The sequence below is a fragment of the Somniosus microcephalus genome, chromosome 2 (genome assembly GCF_052327205.1).
Source record: "Somniosus microcephalus isolate GS21.2 chromosome 2, FLI_Smic_1.0, whole genome shotgun sequence".
Lineage (NCBI taxonomy): Eukaryota > Metazoa > Chordata > Chondrichthyes > Squaliformes > Somniosidae > Somniosus > Somniosus microcephalus.
Genome location: NC_140988.1, coordinates 13,205,264 through 13,230,298, shown reverse-complemented (window position 1 = coordinate 13,230,298; position 25,035 = coordinate 13,205,264). Strand labels below are relative to the sequence as shown.

General features: G+C 44.9%; 1 protein-coding gene across 1 annotated transcript in view; it reads left to right on the top strand.

Moving 5' to 3' along the window:
* LOC147122548 (glutamate receptor ionotropic, delta-2-like) overlaps positions 1-25,035 on the top strand; it is a 1,303,876-nt gene that overhangs the window by 1,680 nt on the left and 1,277,161 nt on the right.

The following is a 25,035-nucleotide window of genomic DNA, read 5'->3' as shown; positions in this document are numbered from 1 at the left end:
AAAATAACTTGTGATCCAACAGAGAGAAGGACATTGACAGGCGAGCTAATAAACTGAAGGACTAGAGAACTTGCAATTTCCGATTAATTTCCTACCTATGTTGAGACAGGAGAGGGGAAAAATTGGGGACATTGTCCCCCCAGTGCCTTTAAAACGGCGTTCAAATGGAGCGAAGGATAGCAATACCAAAGAATAGGTCCATTCGGATTTTCAATAGACAGCCCCCGTGCTTTTGCTATGCGTTGTGTTTGCAATGGGCAGCATTGAGCCTGCAATGTGTTTTCTGTGCGAGGGGACTGGCGGTGTGCCTGCACTCGCTGTGCTCTTGTCAGCTCTGTGTATGTGTGTGTGTGTGTCTGTGTGTAATGGGACTGGTGAGCGATCTGATCACAATCAGACTCCCGGGCTGCACAAAGCCTCCCTCAATGATTCTCTTTTGCTTTCGCCAACCAGTAGCGCCCGTGCTTGTGATGTGAATTGTAAGTACCCTGAGCAACGGAGCGAGTGTAAAACACACACACACAGACACACAAACCCCGTGCACACAAACGTCCCACACCATTCGGGCTATTCTACCTGCAAATCCTTACCAACAACTCTGGTTGAACAAATCTGATCGTTTGTCATGTCTACATTGAGGTGCTTATCTGGGAATACTGAGGAGGGAGAAACATACATTTAAAGAGTTTAAGATTAATAAACACACCCTTGTTGGTCATCTACCACTTGCAGGACATGCCCCCCGTGCCTGTATCTGTCTGTGACTATCTTTATCCACACGCGTTACCAAATCTTTTGGATTCATCCCTCTGCTCTGTGGCATTCTACACACACTGGAACTAAACCGCGAAGGTCAAGGCTGTGTGGCAAAGAGTTTAAAAAATAAATCATGCTTAATGATTCGTAAACGGAGGTTTAATCCACAGGGGAGTTTTTGTTTGGAGGTATGTCCATAGCTTTATTTAATATTAAGAGCTTCCAACACTCGTACCTCGTCGGAGAAGGCTGGAGGGAGAGCTGTGGATAGATACTACGGTGAGAGTATTAACTGTTGCCACAGCATTGCACAGGAACTATACTGCTTCGCTGTTTTAATATGCCAGAGAGCGGCATTGGCCCAGGATTAGGAAATGAACACTGCAGGTGTTAAAACTGCATCAAGATAATTAAATCTAGTGAATGGGAATTCAGATTTCAGCTTATTTTTATATCCATTTGTTTCCCTGGGAGCTCGATGCTAATTCACACCCCTAATCTAAACGCCAGTGATTTTGATCAAGTGCAGTTAATGCAACACTTAAAATGCTTTGTGTGGCGGTGTTCAATTTGCTATCGTGGAGAAAAAAAAACAAAGCTGAAGAATTAGTCCTTCAATTCGAAATTGGGAGGTTTCTGCTCCTAAACGATCCGCGTTAATTTGCTGTTGAACTTCTTAAGCCTTGTTTTTGTTAAAAAAAAATAATTGTACACAAACCTCGGCTTCAGCCTCTTTTCATAAGCAAACCACGCTGTCTTTTTTAAACCGTGACAAATCGGGTCTGAGCAAACACTGGACACGGCGCAGAACGTCGAACTAAAGAAACAAATGAATCACTGCGGTATGCAGATTATTCTCCCCCAGCTCTAACACACACAATGTGTGCACATTGCGAGACTCGGCACCTCATCAACCATTTCGTATCAATACAGTAAAAAAAAACCTGTGTTACCATTAATCTGCATTCGGCCGTATCTGCTTTCAACAGATGGGTTTCCCCCCCCCCCCCCCCCAGCTCCGGTTAAGCAGCCACCGCGCCTGAGTGACCTGTTGGGTCATTTTGTGGACAAGGTCTGCTCAGTACATCAACGGTGCAAAGCCCTCCAATGCTCTGCTGCACAAGTATAAAATGAACAGGAGCGCCAGAAGTACTGTACTGAGAAACTGCAACTCCTGTTTTGTTTTGAAGGTAGACTTGGGGAAGATGTTTGCACTTGTTGGGGGGGGGGGGGCAGTGAGTCCAAAACTAGGGTCCATAAATTTAAAATAGTCACTAATAAATCTAGTAAAGAATTCAGGAGAAACTTCTTTACCCAGAGAGTGGTTAGGATGTGGAACTCGCTACCACAGGGAATGGTTCAGGCGAAGAGCGTAGACACATTTAAGAGGAAGCTGGATAAGCGCATGAGGGAGACAGGAATAGAAGAATATGTCGATAGAGTGAGATGGAGTAGGGTGGGAGGAGGCTGGTGTGGAGTATAAACACCGGCAGGGACCAGTTGGGGCAAATAGTCTGATCCTGTGCTGTAAATTCGATGTAGTATCTATCTACATCCTGTTTACCTATCTCTCTGTTCATTGCTCTGTCCATCTATCTGTCTATAACATATCTGTGTATCTGGTTTTATTTGTACACCGCACTCCTAACCCAGCGTATGTTCTAGGATGCTGCTGGACTTTGTCCACCCTCTCACGTTGGATGCTGATTTGTTCTCTTAGGCTCTTGTGATGCCGCACTCCACCCACCCCCCCCACCAATATTTTTCATTAACAATGAACTCCTGACCTGTGAAGGCAGAGCCCCCTGACACTCATCAGTCGCTTTTCACAATGGAGACAATTTGACACCCCACAAAATTACAATTAATTTTTCGGGGCCATGACGTTTGTTTAGCAGTCAACACGCTGTTAAAACCCCAGTTACACCGAATCCAGCAAGGCCTAACATTTAACGGGGTATTTAACAATGATATTACTGCGAAAAAGCCCAAGTTTTTGACAGTTTCACTGATTTTCCCCGATTACAATGATTGCCGGCTATGGCGAGGGGGTGGGGGGGGGAGGCAGGGGGGCACAGCGCAGCCAGTGTTGGAGCAGAGAATGACTGACCGCAACTTCAGGATTTTCCCCTTTAGATGCGCAATGCCCTACCTCCTGAAGTTGCGGTCAGTTTCAAAGGGTGTTTGTTATTACCCACCGCAAATTCCTGACCATTATCTACAGTACACCCAAATAGATAGAAACTTATAAAATTCTAACAGGACTAGACAGACTAGATGCAGGAAGGATGTTCCCGGTGGCAGGGGAGTCCAGAACCAGGGGTCACAGTCTAAGGATAAGGGGTAAGCCATTTAGAACAGAGATGAGGAGGAATTTCTTCACCCAGAGAGTGGTGAACCTGTGGAATTCTCTACCACAGAAGGCAGTTGAGGCCAATTCATTAAATATATTCAAGAGGGAGTTGGATATATTTCTTAAGGCTAAAGGGATCAAGGGATATGGGGAGAAGGCAGAGACAGGGTACTGAGTTTGGATGATCAGCCATGATCTCATTGAATGGCGGAGCAGGCTCGAGGGGCCGAATGGCCTACTCCTGCTCCTATCTTCTATGTTTCTATACGGAGTGCATGTGGTCACTGGCTGCTGTTGTACTTGTAGGCTGCTTAAAACAAATCCAGTCCCATGTCTGTAATCCACCCTGAATATCCATTATATATCCAGTTTATGAGTTCCAGCTAATCATCATCCTCGCCACATATTTATTTGAAAAATCTAATTGGTGGACCAGTTAGTGAATTGGTTAACCAATTTCCGTCCTGCTGACCTGAAATAAAACATATCAAACAGTAGCATAAAACACTGTAAATATCATTTGTGTCTCTCCTTGGTTTCCAAGTATTTTGTAAGTGATTTAAATCTTCACAGTAAAGTAATTGACACCAACTTTACATGAATTTCTTTTGTCTAATTCTTGAACAATATTTAAACACAACTGACTTGCGCAAACTATTCAACTTGGCATTGAGAGCGAGAAATCAACACGAGCGGTGGAACTGGTAATTGCAGAGGCCACTTGGTTTATAACTATCTCTACTAGTTAATTTAGTTTCCACACATCAGGGATCCCAGAAACTCATTCAAACTAATTTTCTCCCAATTATGTCATTGGCACTTGGTGTATCAATAAAAAAAAGATTCAGAAATTAAGGTGTTAATGTTAATTAAATCCTTCCAATAATTGGATTTTCAATGGACTGGTGAAATTTCCTCTTCTGAGCAGTTACCTTTGATGATTGTCATGAATCTTATCATGACTCATGAAGTAACATTGGGCGGCCAGCTGGTGGCGCCGTCCAAGGAGTATAAATACTCGGGCGTGGGCCCAGCTTGCTCAGGATGTTTCTGTAACCAGGAACTAGTGATGTAACTAGAACTCATGGTTGTGAAACAGTTGATTAAAGCCTTGTTTTATACTCAAACCAAGCACTCAGTCGTCTTTTTACATCAATGATGAAATCACTTTAAACTTTGAATTAACAGTTGGAGATATACTACTCAATAACTTGACATCGAAGAAAAGATTAATTGACCATCATTTCTTGGATGATTTGCATGTAAACAATGTAAAGAGTCAGGGCCTACTTTACGGGTGGGCAATGTGGGCGACTGCCCAGGGTGCCATGGTTGGGGGGGTGCCATGTTCAAGAGGGTCAGATATTTCTAGCAATGAACTTGGCGATCTCCAAAGTATCTCCAAAGTCTGCTTCCAAGGGACTGTAGCGCTCCTCAAAAACTGCAAATTTCAAGTTTCAAGAGCAAGTTCCCAAACACATGGGTAGCACTCAGGATCCTGTTAAACGTGCCCATATTGGTGGCGAGCAGTGAATGGAGCTTCTCGAAGTTGAAGCTCATAAAAACATATATTCAATTGACCATGGGAGACGGTAGGCTATCTTCGCTGGCCATCCTGTCTATTGAAATTGATTAAAAATAACAACAGAAAACGCTGGAAAAACTCAGCAGGCCAGGCAACTATCCGTGGAGAGAGAAACAGAGTTAACGTTTCAGGTCAAAGACCCTTCGTCAGAACTGAGAAAAAAGCAGGAAATGAAACGGATAAAAAAGCAATTTTGTGGCTGGGAAATGGGGGAGGGGATGAAAGAACAAAAGGGAAGGTCTGTGAGAGGTGAAGAGACATTAAGAGATATTCAAGGCGAGACGAGATGGTAATAGGGCAGGTAGAGAATCCAAGGATGGCTCTAGATGAAGTGTGAAATGCGCCGGCAGAATGAAAGACAGCTGCCATGTGGGAAAGAAAAAAAAAGGAAAAGGCACAAACCAAAAGTGTGGATAAAAAATATATAAAAATATGATAGGGGCCGAGGTTATGATCTGAAATTGTTGAACTCAATATTGAGTCCGGAAGGCTGTAAAGTGCCTAATCGGAAGATGAGATGCTGTTGAAAATGATTAGTTTATTGCCTAATTTAATGTTTAATTTATTTGTCACTTAGCTATAATGTTATTTTTTATGACATATAGGGGGAAAATTCGGTTGCTTAGCACCTCCCATTAGCTAATGGGGCGCAAAGCAACTAGCAACCGGACGCGGCCATGTTTGCACCACTCGCAAAATTGACCAGACATTTTGCAGCGGCGCTAAACACTACCACCACGATCTCCTGCACCTGCAGACCGTGACGTCAGATGAGCGTGCAATGCCCCGGTAGCATAAACATTGCATCCGGCCAATAATTGCGCCCCAAACGGGGCGATACCGAATTTCTCCCCCATAGTGTTTATTATTTACCTTATAAACAAACTTTTGAGATTACAGCTTTATTTCTGAAACTTTCCCTACTACTACTACATAATTAAACTCCCAAAATACAAGTTCGCCCAGGGCGACATTTTCCCTAAGGCCGGCCCTGGATCTAATGGCACTATTTCGCAGAAGAGCAGCGGAGTTCTCCCAAAATTTATTTATCCCTCAACCAACATTGCTAAAAATAGATCATCTGGTCATTATCACATTGCTGTTTGTTGGACCTTGCTGTGCACAATGTGGCTGCTGCATTTCCTACATTAGAACAGTGACTACACTTCAAATGTACTTCATTGGATGTAAAGCACTTTGGGACATCCTGAGGCTGTGAAAGGCGCTGTATAAATGCAAGTCTTTCCTTTCTTTACAAACATATAATTTGTAATTGGGCAATTTAGAATTTAGGTTAGAGTCAAAACAGGGCGCTGGATGGCCTACAGTGTTGAGCCACATCAAGAGTTTTCAGCATGTTGTAACCTACTGTAATTAAGAAGCATTCATTTGGGTTTCTGCTGAATGAGATAGTGTCGTATTTATTATGTCCAAGTCTATTGGTAATTATTAAAGTTTAATCAATTCCTGTGCAAGAGTATTAGAACATTTTAATCAATTGTTTTCCATAAGTGGCATTGGTGTAGAGTTATCCTGATTCACAAGTTCTTTCCGATTTAAAGAACTTTCAAGGACACAACAAATCTCAGTTTCTACTGCTGTCTGCATACAAGTATGTGCACACATATATAAGGTTGTGATGAATACTTAGTGCAATGCATTGTGATCGAGCATCTGGGTAACGTGCTGCAGCTGACTTGCTGTCCTATAGGGGATGTGTTGAGCAAAGTCCTCGAATTTGCCCAAATTGAGGGAGGGAGATTTGGACCAAAATAAACCCGAGCCATTCTTGGGCATGTCCTAGATGTTAATTCAGAGCAGCATTAGCATCGACAGAGATCTGAAGTGAGTTGCCTGTCCACACTCTTATAGAACTTATGGAGATAAAAATGAATACATGCTCTCAGAAAATGGATGGGGGGGTGGGGGGCGGGGGGAAGGTAGAATGATAAATGCTTTCAGAAAATAGGGGAGGGGGAGATAGGAATGAAGGCCCATCTATTCAAGGTGCCTCTCTGGCTCTCATAACATCTAGGTCCCTGCCACAGGATCATTTCAACCATCTTAATTTCTTGCCTTACTCAATGGCCAGCTCATTTCCCAGGAACATGCTCATTTCTTCTTGATTCAACCCCGTTGCATTCACTACTGGGAGTGGAAGTCGGTTTTATAGCATCGCCATATTTGTGTCATTGTGAAGCAGTTTGCACAATATAGCGCTGGAGTCGGATCTTGATCTTGCGCTTGAACACAGCAACGCAAGACTCTCTTGGGGTAACCATTTCAATGGAGTGTCACTCTAGTGCGGCGCCAGGCTAGGTTGAGAAAGTGCTTGGGTGGCCCATTGGGCCTCCTGGGAACTTATAAACTGAGGCAGAGGGTTTATTAATGCTCTGGACACTCCTGCATGTGTGTAAGCAGGGTCTCTAACTGACCATGCATTGTAAGTGCAACATTATTTGGGAACCCAAATGGTGAAGTTATTAAGTTATAACTTTTCTCTATCTATCATCTGTCGTATTTTAGATGTCACACTGCAAGTGTAAAATGTCTTAATTTTTATTATGATATATAAGTGAAACTGTCATTTTATGCTTTTTTTTTCTGAAATGAAGCCAGAAATTTGCAAGCACTTTTCAATCTGCAAATTTCCCTCAACAATACAGCCTTAGAACTCTGAGTGTTGTCGGGGTGTGCTGGCTTATAGCAATTAGAGTTTGTGTCCTAAAAGGGGCAGGCCATCTAAAATACAGAACTGTCTCAGCAGCAGAATAATACATTGCAGGTGACATGGTATAATGCTTTTGTCACGATAAAGCCATGTTTCATTCGACTTAATAATAATAATAATAATAATAATAATAATCAACTTTATTGTCATTGTTAGTGCACAAGTGCAGTACAACGAAATGTAGGCTTGCGGCTCCCGAGAGTGTACATTTAGATTAAGACATTTAAACATTCAACATACATTTGGCTTGTAATACATTAACATAAACATAAACATAATAAAGTGCATTGGCAGATGTGCAGGCTTTAGAGTTTATTTGTGGAGTTCAGTAGGATGACAGCCCTGGGAAAGAAGCTGTTCCTAAATCTGGTCGTTCGGGTGCAAATGCATCTGTAGCGTCTCCCAGATGGCAGGAGGGCGAACAGACTGTGGCTGGGGTGGGTAGGATCTTTGATGATGGTCCGTGACCTCCGTAAACAGCGTTTCTGGTTTATGTGCTCTATGGTCGGTAGCCGGGTGCCGGTAATGCGTTGGGCAGTTTTGACTACCCGCTGCAGGGCTTTCCAGTCATAGTAGCTACAGCTGCCATACCATACTGTGATACAGTTCGTCAGGATGCTCTCTATTGTGCAGCGGTAAAAGTTAGAGAGGATCAGGGTGACAGGTTACATCCCTCCAGCCTCCTTAGGAAATATAGGCGCTGCTGGGCCTTCTTCACCAGAGAGGAGGTATTGAGGGACCAGGAGAGGTCTTCCGTGATGTGAACTCCGAGGAACTTAAAGCTGTCCACCCTTTCCACCACAGCCCCATGGATGTGGATGGGGGTGTGACTTCCGCCTTTAGACTTCCTGAAGTCCACAATGATTTCTTTGGTTTTCTTGATGTTAAGGGCCAGGTTGTTATCGACGCACCACTTCACGAGATGCTGGACCTCCTCCCTGTAGGCTGACTCATCGTTGTTGGTGATCTGGCCTACTACCGTGGTATCATCCGCAAACTTGATGATGGTGTTGGAACCATGAACAGCCACACAGTCGTGGGTGAAGAGGGAGTAGAGGAGGGGGCTCAGCACACATCCTTGTGGGGCCCCCGTGTTCAGGGTCAGGGGGGGAGGTGTGGTTACCTAATTTGACAGACTGGGGTCTGTTTGTTAGGAAGTCCAGGGTCCAGTTGCAGAGGGAAGTGTTCAGGCCAAGAGTGTGGAGTTTGGTGGCCAGCTTGTTGGGGACGATAGTGTTGAATGCTGAGCTGTAGTCTATGAACAGCATTCTGATGTAGGTCTCTTTACCATCTAAGTGATTCAGTGCAGAGTGTAGAGCAGTTGTGATTGCATCCTCCATTGATCTGTTTGCACGATAGGCAAACTGGTGTTGGTCAAGAGAGGCGGGAATACTGGCTTTGATGTGAGCCAGGATCAGTCTCTCGAAACACTTCATTATGATGGGTGTGAGTGCGACAGGTCGATAGTCGTTCAGGCACGTCACAGCTGTTTGCTTTGGCACAGGAATAATGGTAGCGGTCTTGAAGCATGTAGGGACTACTGCCTGGGCCAATGACAGATTGAAGATGGTGGTGAAGACATCAGCCAGCTGATCAGCACATTCCTTGAGTACCCGACTTGGTGCAAACAACCACTTCTTCCTGTTAATCACTATCCGGAGATTCCGATTATAGAGTCGTGCTATTTCTGGCCTTTGTTTTCCGTATGTGTTTGTCCATCAAATGTGAGGGACGAGTGTTCCAACTTTGTACCAAGTGACTACAACAGCCTCATGCTAGTCCAACCAGTGCAAAGCTTCTTCTAAGTTGCACCATCAGCTCAATGTAAGACGACACTACCCAACCCCCCATCCACCCCAACCCCACTCCACTCCCCACAGCTGTTGATCTTGGTACCTCTCTGTTCTAAAGTAAGAACAGTAACAGGGTAGGGGTATGGTAGCATAGTGGTTATGTTGCTGGATTTGTTAATTCAGAGGCCTGGACTAATGTATTTGGAGTATAGGTGCTCAAATCCTGCCATGGCAGCTGTGGAATTTAAATTCAGCTGATGAAATAAATCTGCAATATAAAGCTAGTATTGGTAATGATGATCCATGAATATTATCAGATTGTCATTAAAAACCCATCTGGTTCATTAATGTCCTTTAGGAAAGGAAATCTGCTGGTCTAGCCTGTATGTGACCCTAGACCCACAGCAATGTTGGTTGACGCATAACTCCTTCTGAAATGGCCTAACAAGCCATTCAGTTGTGTAAGGCAGCCTGCCACCTTTTCAAAGGCAATTAGGGATGGGCACTAAATGCCAGCCTTGCCAACGCCAGCCACAGATTGAATAAAAAAAAAAAAACTTGCATTTATATTGTGCCTTCAACATAGGAAAATGTTCCACTGTGCTTCACAAGAGTTTAATCTGACAAAAAGTGACACAGGGCCATTGAAGGTGATATTAGGACATGTGACTTAAAGCTTGCTCGAAGAGGTAGGTTTTAAGGTGGAGAGAGAGGTGGCGAGGTTTAGGGAGGGAGTTCCAGAGCTTAGGGTTTAGACAACTTAAGGCATGGTGGGCAAAGGGAGTGGGGGATGCAGAAGAGGCCAGAGTTGGAGGGTTGGCGGGCTGGAGGAGGTTACAGAGATGGGGGAGGAGCAAGGCCATGGAGGATTTTGAGCAGAAGGATGAGAATTTTATAATGGAGCCGTTGGTGGACCGGGAGCCAATGTAGGTCAGCGGAGGGTGATTAGAACCATATTTGGTGCGGCTGTACAACGCAGACACACAACCAGTTGAGATTGCCCAAACTCATTTTGCAGAGGAACATGAGCCATTGGAAAGAAAGAAAAAGCTTGCATGCTTGTTCTGGGCGAGAGTCAATCCAGAGGCTGACATGGCAGAAGTATGGCCATTTTTTCCCCTGTTTCCCTCCTCCGAAAAAAAGAAAAAGAAAGACTTGCATCACGAACACCAGACGCCCCAGAGCGCTTTACAGTCAATGAAGTAGTTTTGAAGTGTAGTCAATGCTGTAATGTGACAGCCAATTTGTGCACAGCAAGCTCCCACAAACAGCAGCACGGTGGCATAGTGGTTAGCACTGTTGCCTCACAGCGCCAGGGACCCGGGTTCAAATCTGGCCTCGGGTGACTGTCTGTGTGGAGTTTGCACATTCTCCCCGTGTTTGCGTGGGTTTCCTCCGGGTGCTCCGGTTTCCTCCCACAGTCCAAGGATGTGCGGGTTAGGTTGATTGGCCATGATAAGAATTGGCCCTTAGTGTTAGGGGGGATTAAATACATGGGGTTGCGGGGTTACGGGGATAGGGCTTGGGTGGGATGGCTGTCGGTGTAGGGACCGGGTGCTAGGGTTTGGATGATCAGCCATGATCCCGTTGAATGGCGGAGCAGGCTCGAAGGGCCAAATGGCCTACTCCTGCTCCTATCTTCTATGTTTCTATGTTTCTACAGCAATGTGATAATGACCTTATTAGTATTGCTGATTGAGGGGTAAATATTGGCCAGGACACTGGGGATAACTCCCCCTGCTCTTCTTCGAAATAGTGCCACGGAATCTTTTATGAGAAAGCAGACGGGGCCTCATTTTAACGTCTCATCCGAAAGACGGCACCTCTGACAGTGCAGCACTCCCTCAGCACTGTACTGGTGTGTCAGCCTAGCTTTCTGTGCTCAAGTCTCTGGAGCAGGACTTGAACCCACAACCTTCTGACTCAACGGTGTCGACACTTGCGCAGGTTAAAGAGTGGTGTTAGAACATGCTGCCAATACAGTCCACCATTTAAGCACAAAAAACAAACAATACAGTAACATTATAAAGGGAAACAAAAACAGAAAATGCTGGAGAAGCTCAGCAGGTCAGGCAGCATCTGTGGAGAAAGAAACAGAGTTAACGTTTCAGGTCGATGACCTTTCGTCAGAACTGGAAAAAAGCAGGAAATGGAACAGATTTTTAAGCAAGTGCAGGGGCTGGGAAATGGGGGAGGGGATGAAAGAACAAAAGGGAAGGTCTGTGATTGGATAGAAGGCAGGAGAGAGTAAGAGACATTAAGAGACATTCAAGGCAAAAGGAGATGGTAATGGGGCAGGTTAAGAAACAAAGGATGTCTCGAGATGAAGTGTAAATTGTGCTGGCAGAATGAAAGACAGCTGCCATGTGGGGGAGAAGTAAAAAAGACACAAACAAAAAGTGTGGATAAAAAATATATAAATATATATGTGATAGGGGCCGAGGTTATGATCTGAAATTGTTGAACTCTGTGTTGAGTCCAGAAGGCTGTAAAGTGCCTAATCGAAAGAGGAGGTGCTGTTCCTCGAGCTTACGGTGAGCTTCCGTGGAACAATGCAAGAGGCCGAGGACGGTGAGGTCTGAGTGGGAATGGGGCGGTGAATTAAAGTGACAGGCCACCGGAAGCTCGGGGTCCCCCTTACGGACTGAATGGAGGTGCTCCGCAAAGCGGTCACCTAATCTGTGTTTGGTCTCCCCAATGTAGAGGAGACCACGTCGTGAGCAGCGAATACAGTATACTAAACTGCAAGAAGTACAAGTAAATCGCTGTTTCACCTGGAAGGGGTGTTTGGGGCCCTGGACAGTGGGAAGGGGGGAGGTATATGGGCAGGTGTTGCATCTCCTGCGCTTGCACGGGAAGGTGCCGGGCGAAAGGGGAAGGGGTGTTGGGGGTGATAGTGAAATGGGCAAGGGTGTCATGGAGGGAGCGGTCCCTATGGAATGCTGAAAGGGGAGGTGAGGGGACGATGCGTTTGGTGGTGGGATCACGCTGGAGGTGGTGGAAATGGCGGAGGATGATCCGTTGAATGGGAAGGCTGGTGGGATGAAAGGTGAGGACAAGGGGAACTCTGTCGTGGTTTCAGGAGGGAGGGGCAGGGGTGAGGGCAGAAGTGCGGGAGATAGAACGGACACGGTCAAGGGCCGTGTCAACCACGGTAGAGGGGAATCCTCGGTTGAGGAAAAAGGAAGAAATGTCAGAAGCACTGGTATGAAAGGTGGCATCGTCAGAGCAGATGCGGCGGAGACGGAGAAACTGGGAGAATGGAATAGAGTCCTTACAGGAAGCGGGGTGGGAGGAAGTGCAGTCCAGGTAGCTGTGGGAGTCAGTGAGCTTGTAGTGAATGTTTGTCAATAACCTATCCTCAGAGATGGAGACGGAGAAGTCGAGGAAGGGAAGGGAAGAGTCGGAGATGGACCATGTGAAGGTGAGGGAAGGGTGGAAATTGGAAGCAAAGTGAATGAAATTGTCTAGTTCAGGGCGAGAGCAGGAAACGGCACCGATACAGTCATCAATGTACTGGAAAAAGAGGTGCGGGAGGGGACCTGAGTAGGACTGGAACAAAGGGTGTTCCACATATCCCACAAAAAGGCAGGCATATGCGGGTTCCCATAGCAACACCTTTGATTTGGAGGAAGTGAGTGGAGTCAAAGGAGAAGTTGTTCAATGTGAGAACAAGTTCAGCCAGGCGGAGGAGGGTGATGGTGGATGGGGACTGGTCGGGCCTCTGTTCAAGGAAGAAGCGGAGCGCCCTCAGGCCATCCTGGTGGGGGATGGAGGTGTAGAGGGATTGTATTAATGGTCTTGCTTATGTTGCTTGAAGGATAATTTCCCAGTTTCTGATTGTAGTTGATGTGCACTATCAGCTGCTGCTGCTGAAAGCAGATTAGGCACTGAGGATAACATTTTCCACTTGATGCAGCACCACAAATGGTGTTTGCACCATTGTTAATGTATTGTAAACTATTATAACGGCTGGTACATGAGCTGTTACAATAGATGAGAGCTGGTGATGAATCAACATAATGCCCCCCACTCCGCCCACCCCCATAAAAAGGAAAACATACTTGACATGACAGAAGTATGGGCATTATTCACCCTTTTCCCTCCACTGAAAGATGTTGACACTTGCTAGAATCATAGAAGTATACGGCACAGAAGGAGGCCATTCGGCCCATCATGTCTGTACCAGCCGAAAAAGAGCTCTCCAGCCTAATCCCACTTTCCAACTCTTGCTCCGTAGCCCTGTAGGTTACGGCACTTCAAGTGCACATCCAAGTACTTTTTAAATGTGATGAGGGTTTCTGCCTCTACCACCCTCTGAGTGAAAACATTTCTTCTCAACTCCCCTCTAATCCTTCTACCAATTACTTTAAATCTATGCCCCCTGGTTATTGACCTCCCTGCTAAGGGAAATAGGTCCTTCCTATCCACTCTATCTAGACCCCTCATAATTTTATACACCTCAATTAAATCTCCCCTCAGCCTCCTCTGTTCCAAGGAAAACAACCCCGGCCTATCCAATCTTTCCTCACAGCTAAAATTCTCCAGTCCTGAGTGCAGAGCCAGAGGCAACCAGCAGCTCTCCAGTACCTCAACCAAGGGGCCATTCTTCATTTTTGAGCCTGGACTGCAAGTATTGGCAGGACACCAGACTATGATGGCATCACAGCTGTTCATCACTCGATACCCACACACACGCGCACTCTCCATTAGGTGTCACTGGACAAAGAATTCGGAACGATTTGTTTGTCCCAGAGCTCTTGGATCCTGAGGGGAATTTTTAATACCTTGACCTCCTCTCTGGCTGAGATCAGGACTGGTCACAGACAGGTGATCGATCTGTGTGGTTCGGTGCCACACATTTACCCAATAACCGTTATGGGAGATTTATATTTGTTTAATTTGCACTTAAAAATTAAATAAACATGGACATTTTGACACTTCTCAATATGGCCATTGGAATAGAGCAGTGTTGTCCAAGAGAAATTGTTGACTAGCTACAAGTGTGACTATTGTTTTAGTCACATGCACCAATTTTAGTAGGAAATACCTTTAATGCACGCACACAATACAGGTAAATGTAGTTCGCATGTGTGTATTAACTTCATGCACACAATACAGGTAAATGTAGTTCGCATGTGTGTATTAACTTAACAAACATCTACCACCAGTCAGTAACCAAGGAAGTAAAGTTCTCACAATGATCAAAAAAACACACACACTCTGCTTTTTCATTCACCATTTTACCAACAAACGTGCAAAAAGGTTACAGCCCGCATGCGTACACTGAGTGAATAGGAGCATCGAAATCACATGCCCAGTGACACTGTCTGTCACTCATTTTTTTAATTTACTGATCAGAAATTCAATTAGCCACATCTGGCTTCCCAATTAGCCACACGCAGCTAATGGTTAATGCATTGGAATGGAGTAAAGGTTCTGTTTTAATCAGGTGTGACGTGTACATATATTGAAATTGGCAGTTCACCCCTGGGTGGAAGGGACTGGTGATGCAGGTTTATGTTTCCACTCCCTGCCACAAATGCTGTGCTTTTCCAAGCAATCGGGAAGACATTTCTTGTGAGCTGTTATTACAGAGAGCTGTGTTTTATGTCAATCGTTTATTCAGAAACACAATCTTCTACCCTGTTTTCCGGGAGTGAGCCTTTCCCGCCTCTGGGCCTAGAAGGTGCAGGGTTCAAACCCCACTCCAGACTGCCCCGGCGGGTGGAGTCGGATCTCCGGCTTTGAATTCTGGGTTGACACCCAGCGAGGTACTCGCGTCCGGTGTCCTCACAGCTTGTAGAAAATATCAGGGCATAAGGGAGAATTTCTACCCAAAATTCACAAAAATATGCCCGGAATTCAGAAATTTGAATGACGACCAAAAACTCCCATACCCACTAGGGGAAGAGAGAAATTGTGTAACCTTAGCGGCACACTATGTTACAGCTTGCCATAAACAGAGGGACAACCATTAAATCTAAGAAAAGAGTATATACAAATTATATGAATGTATATTTATACACTCAGGGATATATCTGTTTATACACTGTATGGATAGATCTGTGTTTATGTGTTCAACCATAAATGTTTTTCGATGCTTTGGCAACATAAGATGTACCTTGTCATGCCAATAAAGCGATTTGAATTGAATTGAATTGAAATTGAGTGTGGGTGGCCCTCCCCCTCATCGTAAGGGTTGTGGGAGCCCATAAAACCCTCCCGCCGTATAGGACTCACCACCCTATCGGCTGGTATAAAGATGGTTACGGACGTCGAAAGGAGAGTTACCGCGGCCAGTGTGACTGTTAATCAGCCTGCGAATCATTCCACTACTTCACACTGTTGCCTTTGGGGAACACAAAAAGAAGACCCTTACCTAAGAAAGGATATACTTGCCATAGAGGGAGTGCAGCGAAGGTTCACCAGACTCATTCCTGGGATGGCAGGACTGTCATATGAGGAGAGATTGGGTCAACTAGGCCTGTATTCACTAGATGAATCTCATTGGAGGCAATCTCATTGCAACGTATAAAATTCTGACAGGGCTAGACAGACTGGATGCAGGGAGGATGTTTCCCCTGGCTGGGGGGTCTAGAACGAGGGGGTCAAAGTCTCAGGATACGGGGTAGGACATTTAGGGCTGAGATGAGGAGAAATTTCTTCACTCAGAGGGTGGTGAACCTGTGGAATTCTCTACCCCAGAAGGCTGTGGAGGCCAAGTCACTGAATATATTTAAGAAGGAGATAGATAGATTTCTAGACACAAAAGGCATCAAGGGTTATGGGGAGAGAGCGGGAATATGGTATTGAGATAGAGGATCAGCCATGATCATATTGAATGACGGAGCAGGCTCGAAGGGCCGAATGGCCGACTCCTGCTCCTATTTTTCTATGTTTCTATGTTTTACGACTGTTGGGTCACGTCAGTGATATGAGATTTCTCTGTCACTATTTCAAAACCGTTGTTAACCATTTTACTTTAAGTGGGCTAACGCCTCAGTTACAACATCAGACAGAAGAGGGCAACATGAATGTATTAAATTTTCATTGTTTTTTGTCACTAACAGTCATTTTTAGGCTTCTGTGTGTGTGTGTGTGTGTCTGCTTCATTGTGAAGAATTCCAGTTTGTCGTATGACTACTTGTCACTTTCAGTGGGAAGTGTTTTCGCTTCTCGGACTTCACTGTCCTTTGCATCTAGACGCAGTTAGATACCCTGCAGATCTCACTGTGTGCCTGTAGCTTCATTATATAACTTCCTGAGGAATTGTAGCTCATAAATTAAACAGATAATCGTGGCTTTCTTTAGGAGCCAACATTTTATGAAAAGTTACGAAAGCCAATTAGATAAAAGAAAGACTTGCATTTATATAGCGCCTTTCACGACACCTCAAAGCACTTTACAGCTAATAGAAGTACTCTTGAAGTGTAGTCACTGTTGTAATGTAGGAAACACGGCAGCCAAGCTCCCACAAACAGCACTGTGATAATTTGTTTTTGTCATGCTGATTGAGGTATAAATATTGGCCAGGACACCAGGGAAGAACTCCCCTACTCTCCTGCAATAGTGCCATGGGATCTTTTACATTCACCTGAAAGAGCAGACGGGGCCTCGGTTTAACATCTCATCTGAAAGACGGCACCTCCGACAGTGCGGCGCTCCCTCAGTACTGCACTGGAGTGTCAGCCTAAATTTCTGTGCTCAAGCCTCTGGCGTGGGACTTGAACACACAACCTTCTGGCTCAGAGGCAAGAGGGCTACCCACTGAGCCATGGCTGTCACACGAGATAACCACAGTGATGCCGTTCTACCCAAAAGCACTGCATGAAAAGCCACTGATAGCATTCTTGTGGGGAAAGTACTGTGTTCCATGCTGGATTTGTTTGAAATATGGCAGGGCATTTTTTTTTAATGTTATTAAAACATTGGGAACGATTTTGTGAGTGAACATTTATTTTGGGCATGGGGCGAAGTTAGGAAACCCAGTGGTACGGTCAGTCAGAATACGTGACGCTAGAATGGCCTGCCTTATTCTTTTGAAGATTCATTGTCAAATGGAGGCGATCACAAGGACACGATCTCCAGTAAAAGCTTATGTCTTTATCTGTGTGCTGCAGTATCAAACTTAGGGTCGAGGTAGTTAACAGGTGAATATTGCCTTTACAATAAAGAATAATTTTTGAAATTATGGAAGATTCCAAGCACCAAAATAATTTCTTAAACACCACCTATAAAACTGTTTAAGTTTATTCAGAAATTAATATGTCTGGTCTGTTTAATTGGAAAGTAAAGGATCTTGGGGGGAGATTCGGTGGCACAGTGAGTTAGTGCACTTTCCTTTCACCTCTGGGAGCTAGGGTTTGATTCCGCCATTCTCTTTACTCAAATGGCTTTCAGAGTCTTAATTGGAAAAATGTTGGCCAACCTCGATCCGTTTCCTAGATGGGGTTTAGGGTAATTGCACAGAAGTGCGAATGATTTTGCCCTGACTGACATATTCATGGATTGAGGCCATGAGTTTGGCGTGAAAAACGGTAAAATGTCCCGCTGATACCGTAAGTCCTGCCCCTCTGAGTTTGGAGTTGGACGCATTGTTGAGACAGAGCAGAGCAGAGGGAGCTTTGCTTGGCTAAACATGACCTGAAGTGTTCACCGTTGACATGAATTGTCCAAAAATAGAAGGCTCTTCCCTTGCATTGTCTTGTCTCAACTTGAGCATTCAAATTTGCCAACCAAATGTATTTAGTGTTTGGATGGAAAGCTTTTAAAAATGTGAGGAATAATGTTTTGTTAGTGCCAAAACGTTATTATTAAATGGCCATTGAGAGGGGTAGAGGAGGCATTTAATCATTTAATTTACTACAACAACTTGTATTTATATAGCGCCTTTAATGTAGTAAAACGTCCCAAGGCGCTGCACTGGAGTATTACAAGACAAAATATTTGACACCAAGCCACATAAGGAGAAATTAGGGCAGGTGACCAAAAGCTTGGTCAAAGAGGTAGGTTTGATTCCACCGCAGACCAAAAGGATGCTATTCTCTTTACTCAGATGGCCTTAAAGGAGGAAAGAGAGGTAGAGAGGCGGAGAGGTTTAGGCAGGGAATTTCAGAACTTAGGGCCTAGGCAACAGAAGGCACGGCCACCAATGGTTGAGTGATTATAATCAGGGATGCTCAAGAGGCCAGAATTAGAGGAGCGCAGATACCTCGGGGGGTTGTGGGGCTGGGCGAGATTACAGAGCTAGGAAGGGGCGAGGCCATGGAGGGATTTGAAAACAAGGATGAAAATTTTGAAATCAAGGCGCTGCTTAACCGGGAGCCATTGTTGGTCAGCGAGCACAGGGGTGATGAACGAACGGGACTTGGTGCGAGTTAGGACGCGGGCAGCAGAGTTTTGGATGACCTCAAGTTTACGTAGGGTAGAATGTGGGAAGCCAGCCAGGAGTGCGTTGGAATAGTCAAGTCTAGAGGTAACAAAGGCATGGGTGAGGGTTTCAGCAGCGGATAAACTGAGGCAAGGGCAGAGACGGGCGATGTTACAGAGGTGGAAATAGGCAGTCTTAGTTACGCTGCTGTTACGGCAGATATAAAAGCTTATTTATGGCAGATATAAAAGTCACACTATTTCTTGCATGAACCTTTGGACACTTTTGATGCCTGATCTATAAATAATGCCAATGTCGGTCCTTTCAATGTTCCCTACTCTCTTCTGAACATATCATTTGCACATCAGTTTTCCAGAATGCAGAAACAAGTGTGATGGAAAACTCAATACTTTTCAGAAGCTTAAGATCATTCAACCCTCAGAGGATATATTCGCGATCACTATTCAAATCTGCATTTCAGAAATCACACTACTGTCTTCTTTTTTTGATATTATTATTCACACAGTAATCAGCCCGATGTCAAATATCCAGCATTTTATTTCAGTAACCATGCTACATTGTTAAAATAGGGCTTTCTCCTCAACACTGACCTTGAATAGCTCATTTGGTGCCGGGTTTTGTAATGTCCCATTGTTGCTTAAGGTACAGCCACACTGCAAGCTAATCTTTACCAATACAGCACATCCAGCTGAGTAATTGATAAGCCCCCTCTGAAAAGGACACAGCAAATCTGACAGAACAAAGCTGGATAATAATTGTTCATTTTAAAATTTCAGTTGTTTGAAAATGCATGCTCTTTGTACCTGAGCCAGAGGATTTTAACTTCATTGACTCTGGGCATATAAATACTTACGGATCTCAAATGAAGAAATCAAAGGGCAAGTTCACGAATGATGATGTTATGAAGAAAGAACTCTACGATGTGCCAACTCTAGTAATTCCCTACAACTGCAGGCATGGCAATGCAAATATGCGTTTTAGTACAAACCATCCCTGTAGTGTATGTAACTGTTCTACCTTTAAGAGAACTATTGTATGTAACCGTCCACCTTTAAGAGAACTATTTTAGGTGTGGCACTACTTTATCTTGGCTGCTGTATACTGTAATACCGACGGTGACCACACCGGTATATAAGTGCTGTGTCAGGATTTATTGGGCAGATTCGCCCTGACCTTCGAATAGTAAAGTCCTGTTAAAGTTACTCTTGTAGTCTGTGTATTAATTCGCTATACAACACACAGACTTTACAATCCCTTCTTCTATTTATACGCTTCTTTTGTTCGAAAAGGGATTCAATCAGCTGGGAATATAGTTATGAGAAGGTTCTTTCAGCTGGGAATATTGTTAAGTTAGATGTTTTAAATTCACACGCTGATTCTTTCAGAAGAGACACATTTGCAGATTGATTCCCAGTGAAACGACATCAGCAATTATGGAATTATCTGATAATTCTGCCACAATAGACATTGGCTTATTATGGAGTTTTTCAAATGATCTATTTGGATCTCGGTTCAGCAACACCTCGAATTTAAAATTCTCATCCTTGTGTTCAAAACCTTCCATGGTCATGTCCCTCCCTATCTCTGTAACCTTCCCCAGCCCTACAATCCTCCTGAGAACGCTGTGTTGCTCCAATTCTGGCCTCTTGTGCATCTTTGATTTCCTTCATCCTCCCATTGCCTTCAGCTGCCTGGGCCCTAAGCTCCAGAATTCCCTCCCTAAACCTCTTTTCCTCTGTATTACTCTTTCCTCCTTTAAGATGCTCCTTAAAACCTGCATCTCACCTGTCCTAATATCTCCTTAATCTAGGCTGACTGCAATGCTGAGGGACTGCTGCACTGTCAGAGGTGCCGTCTTTCGGATGAGACGTTAAACCGAGGCCCCGTCTGCCCTCTCAGGTGGACGTAAAAGATCCATTGGCTCTATTTCGAAGAAGAGCAGGGGAGTTATCCCCGGTGTCCTGGGGCCAATAATTACCCCTCAATCAACATAATAAAAACAGATTATCTGGTCATTATCGCATTGCTGTTTGTGGGAGCTTGCTGTGCGCAAATTAGCTGCCACGTTTCCCACATTACAACAGTGACTCCACTTCAAAAGTACTTAATTGGCTGTAAAGCAGTTTGAGACGTCCGGTGGTCGTGAAAGACGCTATATAAATGCAAGTCTTTCTTCTCTTTCTTCTATGTGCCTTGGTGTCAAATTTTGTCTAATAGCGTTATGATCATCAATTATTTATCAAAGAAGTTTCCGGAACAATGATGTTAACAGGATGAAGCCTCTAATTACTGATTTTGCTGGGAATGAATTTTTTTTAAGAGTAAGTTACAGGTGTTACTTGCCCAATACATACTAACGTAGCTTTAGAGGTGTTACTGATGTCTCTCGGATTCTCTGTCATAGTTTTAATTGAATTCGCCCCATCAACATTTCCCCAAATTCAACAGTGACATATTGTTTGAGAAACAGCAAATGCAGTATAATTCTGAAGCAGGGTATGTGTGCCCATCAATACACAAGAATACTTTGATGCACTCTTGTCAATACTTCAATACCAACTTTAACAGAAGGGGAATGTCACTTGGATTTACATAACGGTGTTCTCGGTCTAAAAAAGGAGTGATATTTTGGTTTGAGAACTCATCAAACCATGAAGTCTTCAACACATTTTGACAGGCTGCATTTGCATTGGAGCAAAGGTTTTTCAACAAACATATTTGCCACCCCAATGTTCTGCAGGAGTGTTGTGTGCAAAATGCCCAGAAGCCAATAAATGTCAACATGTATTAAGAAAAGATCCTCGTACATTTGTATGGGGGAAATAGAAGAATAATTCTGTAATAGCAACACGGATATTTACGCCAAAGCCCAGCAATGGCCATGTAAATAGTCTGGTTTGAGCTTTTGCTAAAGCCTGTTCTGTGTAACTGGAATAAATACAAAGAAAAATAAAACACTTGGGGGGGAGGGGGGAAATTCGGTTGATTTGTGCCTCCTGTTAGCGCCCTAAAGCAACTAGCGCCCGGGCACGGCGCCGCTAACGCTGGTGGAAGTGGCTTCAAATTTGAAATCCTCTCCCCTGCCCAAGAGTGGATTTGCTCAGGTGGGTGGAAAGCCCACCTATCATCATTCCAGCAAAGCTGGCGCTAAGTCTGGCGATGGTTCTTACGTAGGAAAATGATGAGGCAATTTGCATCAGGAAATGACTTGCAGCTCTGCTACTGCCTCTCTCCTTATGCGGATGGTTCCTCCTTGACATCCAATTTAATTTATTATGCAGGTTTATTGTACACTCATCCTCTTTATTAACATACAACTGGGAATTCGTGGCAATAGATTAGTGAACGATAGCACTTGTGGAGTTAGCTCCTTTTAATGACTTGTCTAAAAGACAGACTCTTGGAGATCTTGCTTCCATATTGTGAATTGTGTTTGACAACTAATTAAAAAAGAAAGACATTGCATTTATATAGCGCCTTTCATGACCACAGAACCCCCCCCCAAAGCCAATGAAGCGTAGTCACAATTGTAATGTAGGAAATGTGGCTGCCAATTTGCGCACAGTAAGGTCCCACAAACAGCAATGAATGAAATGGCCAGATAATCTGTTTTAGTGGTGTTGGTTGAAGGATATTGGCCAAGACACCGGAGAGAACTGCCTTGCTCTTCTTCGAAATAGTGGCATGGGATCTTTTATGTCCACCTGAAAGGGCGGACAGAGCCTTGGTTTAACATCTCATCTGAAAGATGGCTCCCCCAACAGTGTAGCACTCCCATACTACTGCACTGAAGTACTCTTGTTTTGACCTCACGTCATGAGTGAAGCAGTACCGCAAGGAACCAAGCTGATCAGTTCTGTTTCACAGATTTACTTCAGCTGTTGCAACTGTAAGAGACTTTGCAAGCATAATAAAATCATGGGGGGAAAAATTCTGTTGTTTGCGCCTCCCGTTAGCGCCTTAAGAGGGCGCTAATGGGGCACAAAGCAACTAGCGCCCGGGCGCGGCGATGTTTGCGCTGCTCGCGAAATTAACCAGACATTTTGCAGCGGCACTAAACACTACCGCCACGATCTCCTGTGCCGGCAGATCGTGACGTCAGTCGAGTGCGCAACGCCCCGGTAACGCCCCAGACCGGATATTGAGTGGCGCCCCCTGCCTTACCGCCTGCCGCTAGCAACGACAGGTTGAGGGGAGCGTTTTGCAGTCAGGAAGGGACTGGGGGAGCGCTATTTAAAGGCGACCGCTTCCTGCCTTTTTTTGTTGGTGACATTTGTGAGAGAGAGAGACTTCTGGAGAGATTCAAAGCTGTGTGAAGGAGTTTTGGGTGCTGAGCAGCACTTTGCAGGTTTATTTTGATATGCACTTCCTTGCTTCGCCAGCGCTCTGAGGTAGCGCCTCGCTCCTCGGCCTTTGCACCTTAAGACAGGTGTGAAGCACCTGATTTAGCGCTCCAATCACCTCCAGGGGCGATAGAAGCCAAGTTTGCTGTCGGAAGTGATAATTAGCGGCAGGCGCTAAACTTTGCGCATGGCTGATAATGGCGCCTCAAACGGGGCGATACTGAATTTTTCCCCCATGATGTTTTGGGGAGGGGAGGATTAGAACATACTTATTTGATCTGAATAAATTGCTTAAAAATGCGGTGTCCTGAACTGCTGAGTTAGGGGCCTTTCAAATTCAGTGGATTAGAGTCCGACTCAATTGAGGAGATTCTAAAAATGTGATTGTGGTGTGCACTGATCACCACCTCATCCATGCTTTTGTTAACCCCAGACTCAACTATTCCAGTGCATTCCTGGCTGTCCTACCATCTTCCACCCTCCTTAAACTTCAGTTCATCCAAAACACTGCTGCCCGTATCCTAACCCGCACCAAGTCCTGTTCACCCATCACCCCTGTGCCCACCAATCTACTTTGGCTCCTGGTCCCCCAGTACCTCAAATTTAAAATTCTCATCCTTGTGTTCAAATCCCTCATGGTCTCGCCCCTCCCTATCTCTATAACCTCCTGCAGCCCTACAACCCTCCGAGAACTCTGCGTTCCTCCAATTCTGGCCTCTTGTGCAAACCTAATTTCCTTGGCCCCACCATTGGTGGCCGTGCCTTCAGCTGCCCGGGCCCTAAGCTCTGGAATTCCCTCCCTAAACCTCTCTGCCTCTCTCTCCGCCTTCAAATCGCTCCTTTAAACCTACCGCCAAACTTTTTGTCACCTGTCCTAATACCTCCTTATGTGGTTCAGTGTCAAATTTTACCTGATAATGCTTCTGTGAAGCGCCTTGGGACGTTTTACTGTTTAAGGCGCTATATAAATGAAGTGTTCCCAATTCCAAAAGCTGTGCAGGACCAGAAAATTTGTTGGTCGCTCAAACAGTGACAAGACCTAACCTAAAATAATAATGGACTCTGCCTATACTGCATTGGTGTAGTGCCAGTGAAGTGAGACTAGCAGACCATCTGAAAGACTCTTGGTCCCTGTGAACTCATCCACTTGTCCTTAATTCCCCAGTATAATCCAGGTGTAGTCCAGTCAGACTAATATTTAAAAATGACCTGTTGAACTCATTTTTTGCAGTCATCTGTAAATTTGCGTCTCTGATGCTCAGTGGGTAGCACTTTCGCCTCTGAGTCAGAAGGTCGTGGGTTCAAGTCCCACTCCAGAGACTTGAGCATAAAAATCTGGACTGACACCCCAGCGCAGTGCTGAGGGAGTGCTGCACTGTCGGGGGTGCCGGAGACGTTAAACCGAGGCCCTGTCTGCTCTCTCAGGTGGACGTAAAAGACCCCATGGGCACTATTCGAAGCAGAGTTATACCCGATGTCTTGGCCAACATTTATCCCTCAATCAACATCACTAAAACAGATTATCTGGTCATTATCACATTGCTGTTTGTGGGAGCTTGCTGTGCACAAATTGGCTGCCGCGTTTCCTACATTACAACAGTGACTACATTTCAAAAGTACTTCATTGGCGGTAAAGCGCTTTGGGACATCCTGAGTTTTGCCAGCGCTCCGAGTGCGGGTTTGGAGGCGGATCCGCTGTCAAAATCACCAAGATTAGCAGCGGGTCGGTATCCCGCTGTAAACCCGCCTCCTTGTCAGTTTCCCAAGTGTCGAGTCTGTCATCCCTGAACAAAGCAGACACCAAGTGGCGGGTCAGCCAATCTAGATAGTTAAAAGCTTATTAACTGGTAGTTAAGAACCATTTTCCCATGTACTTATCATTTTACCAGGTTTTCAACGAGGTTCCTGGAGAGTGGCAATCACGTCAGGTAAGTATGTCGGATTCTCAATGACTGTGGATTGCTGTGAATAGGTGAAAGCTGCAAAAGTGGTCTAAAACCCGCCATTTCACAGCTGTTCACTTCCCAATCTTAGAAGCTGGAGCATTAATGATTGGAACCCACTTTTGAGCTTTATGCAC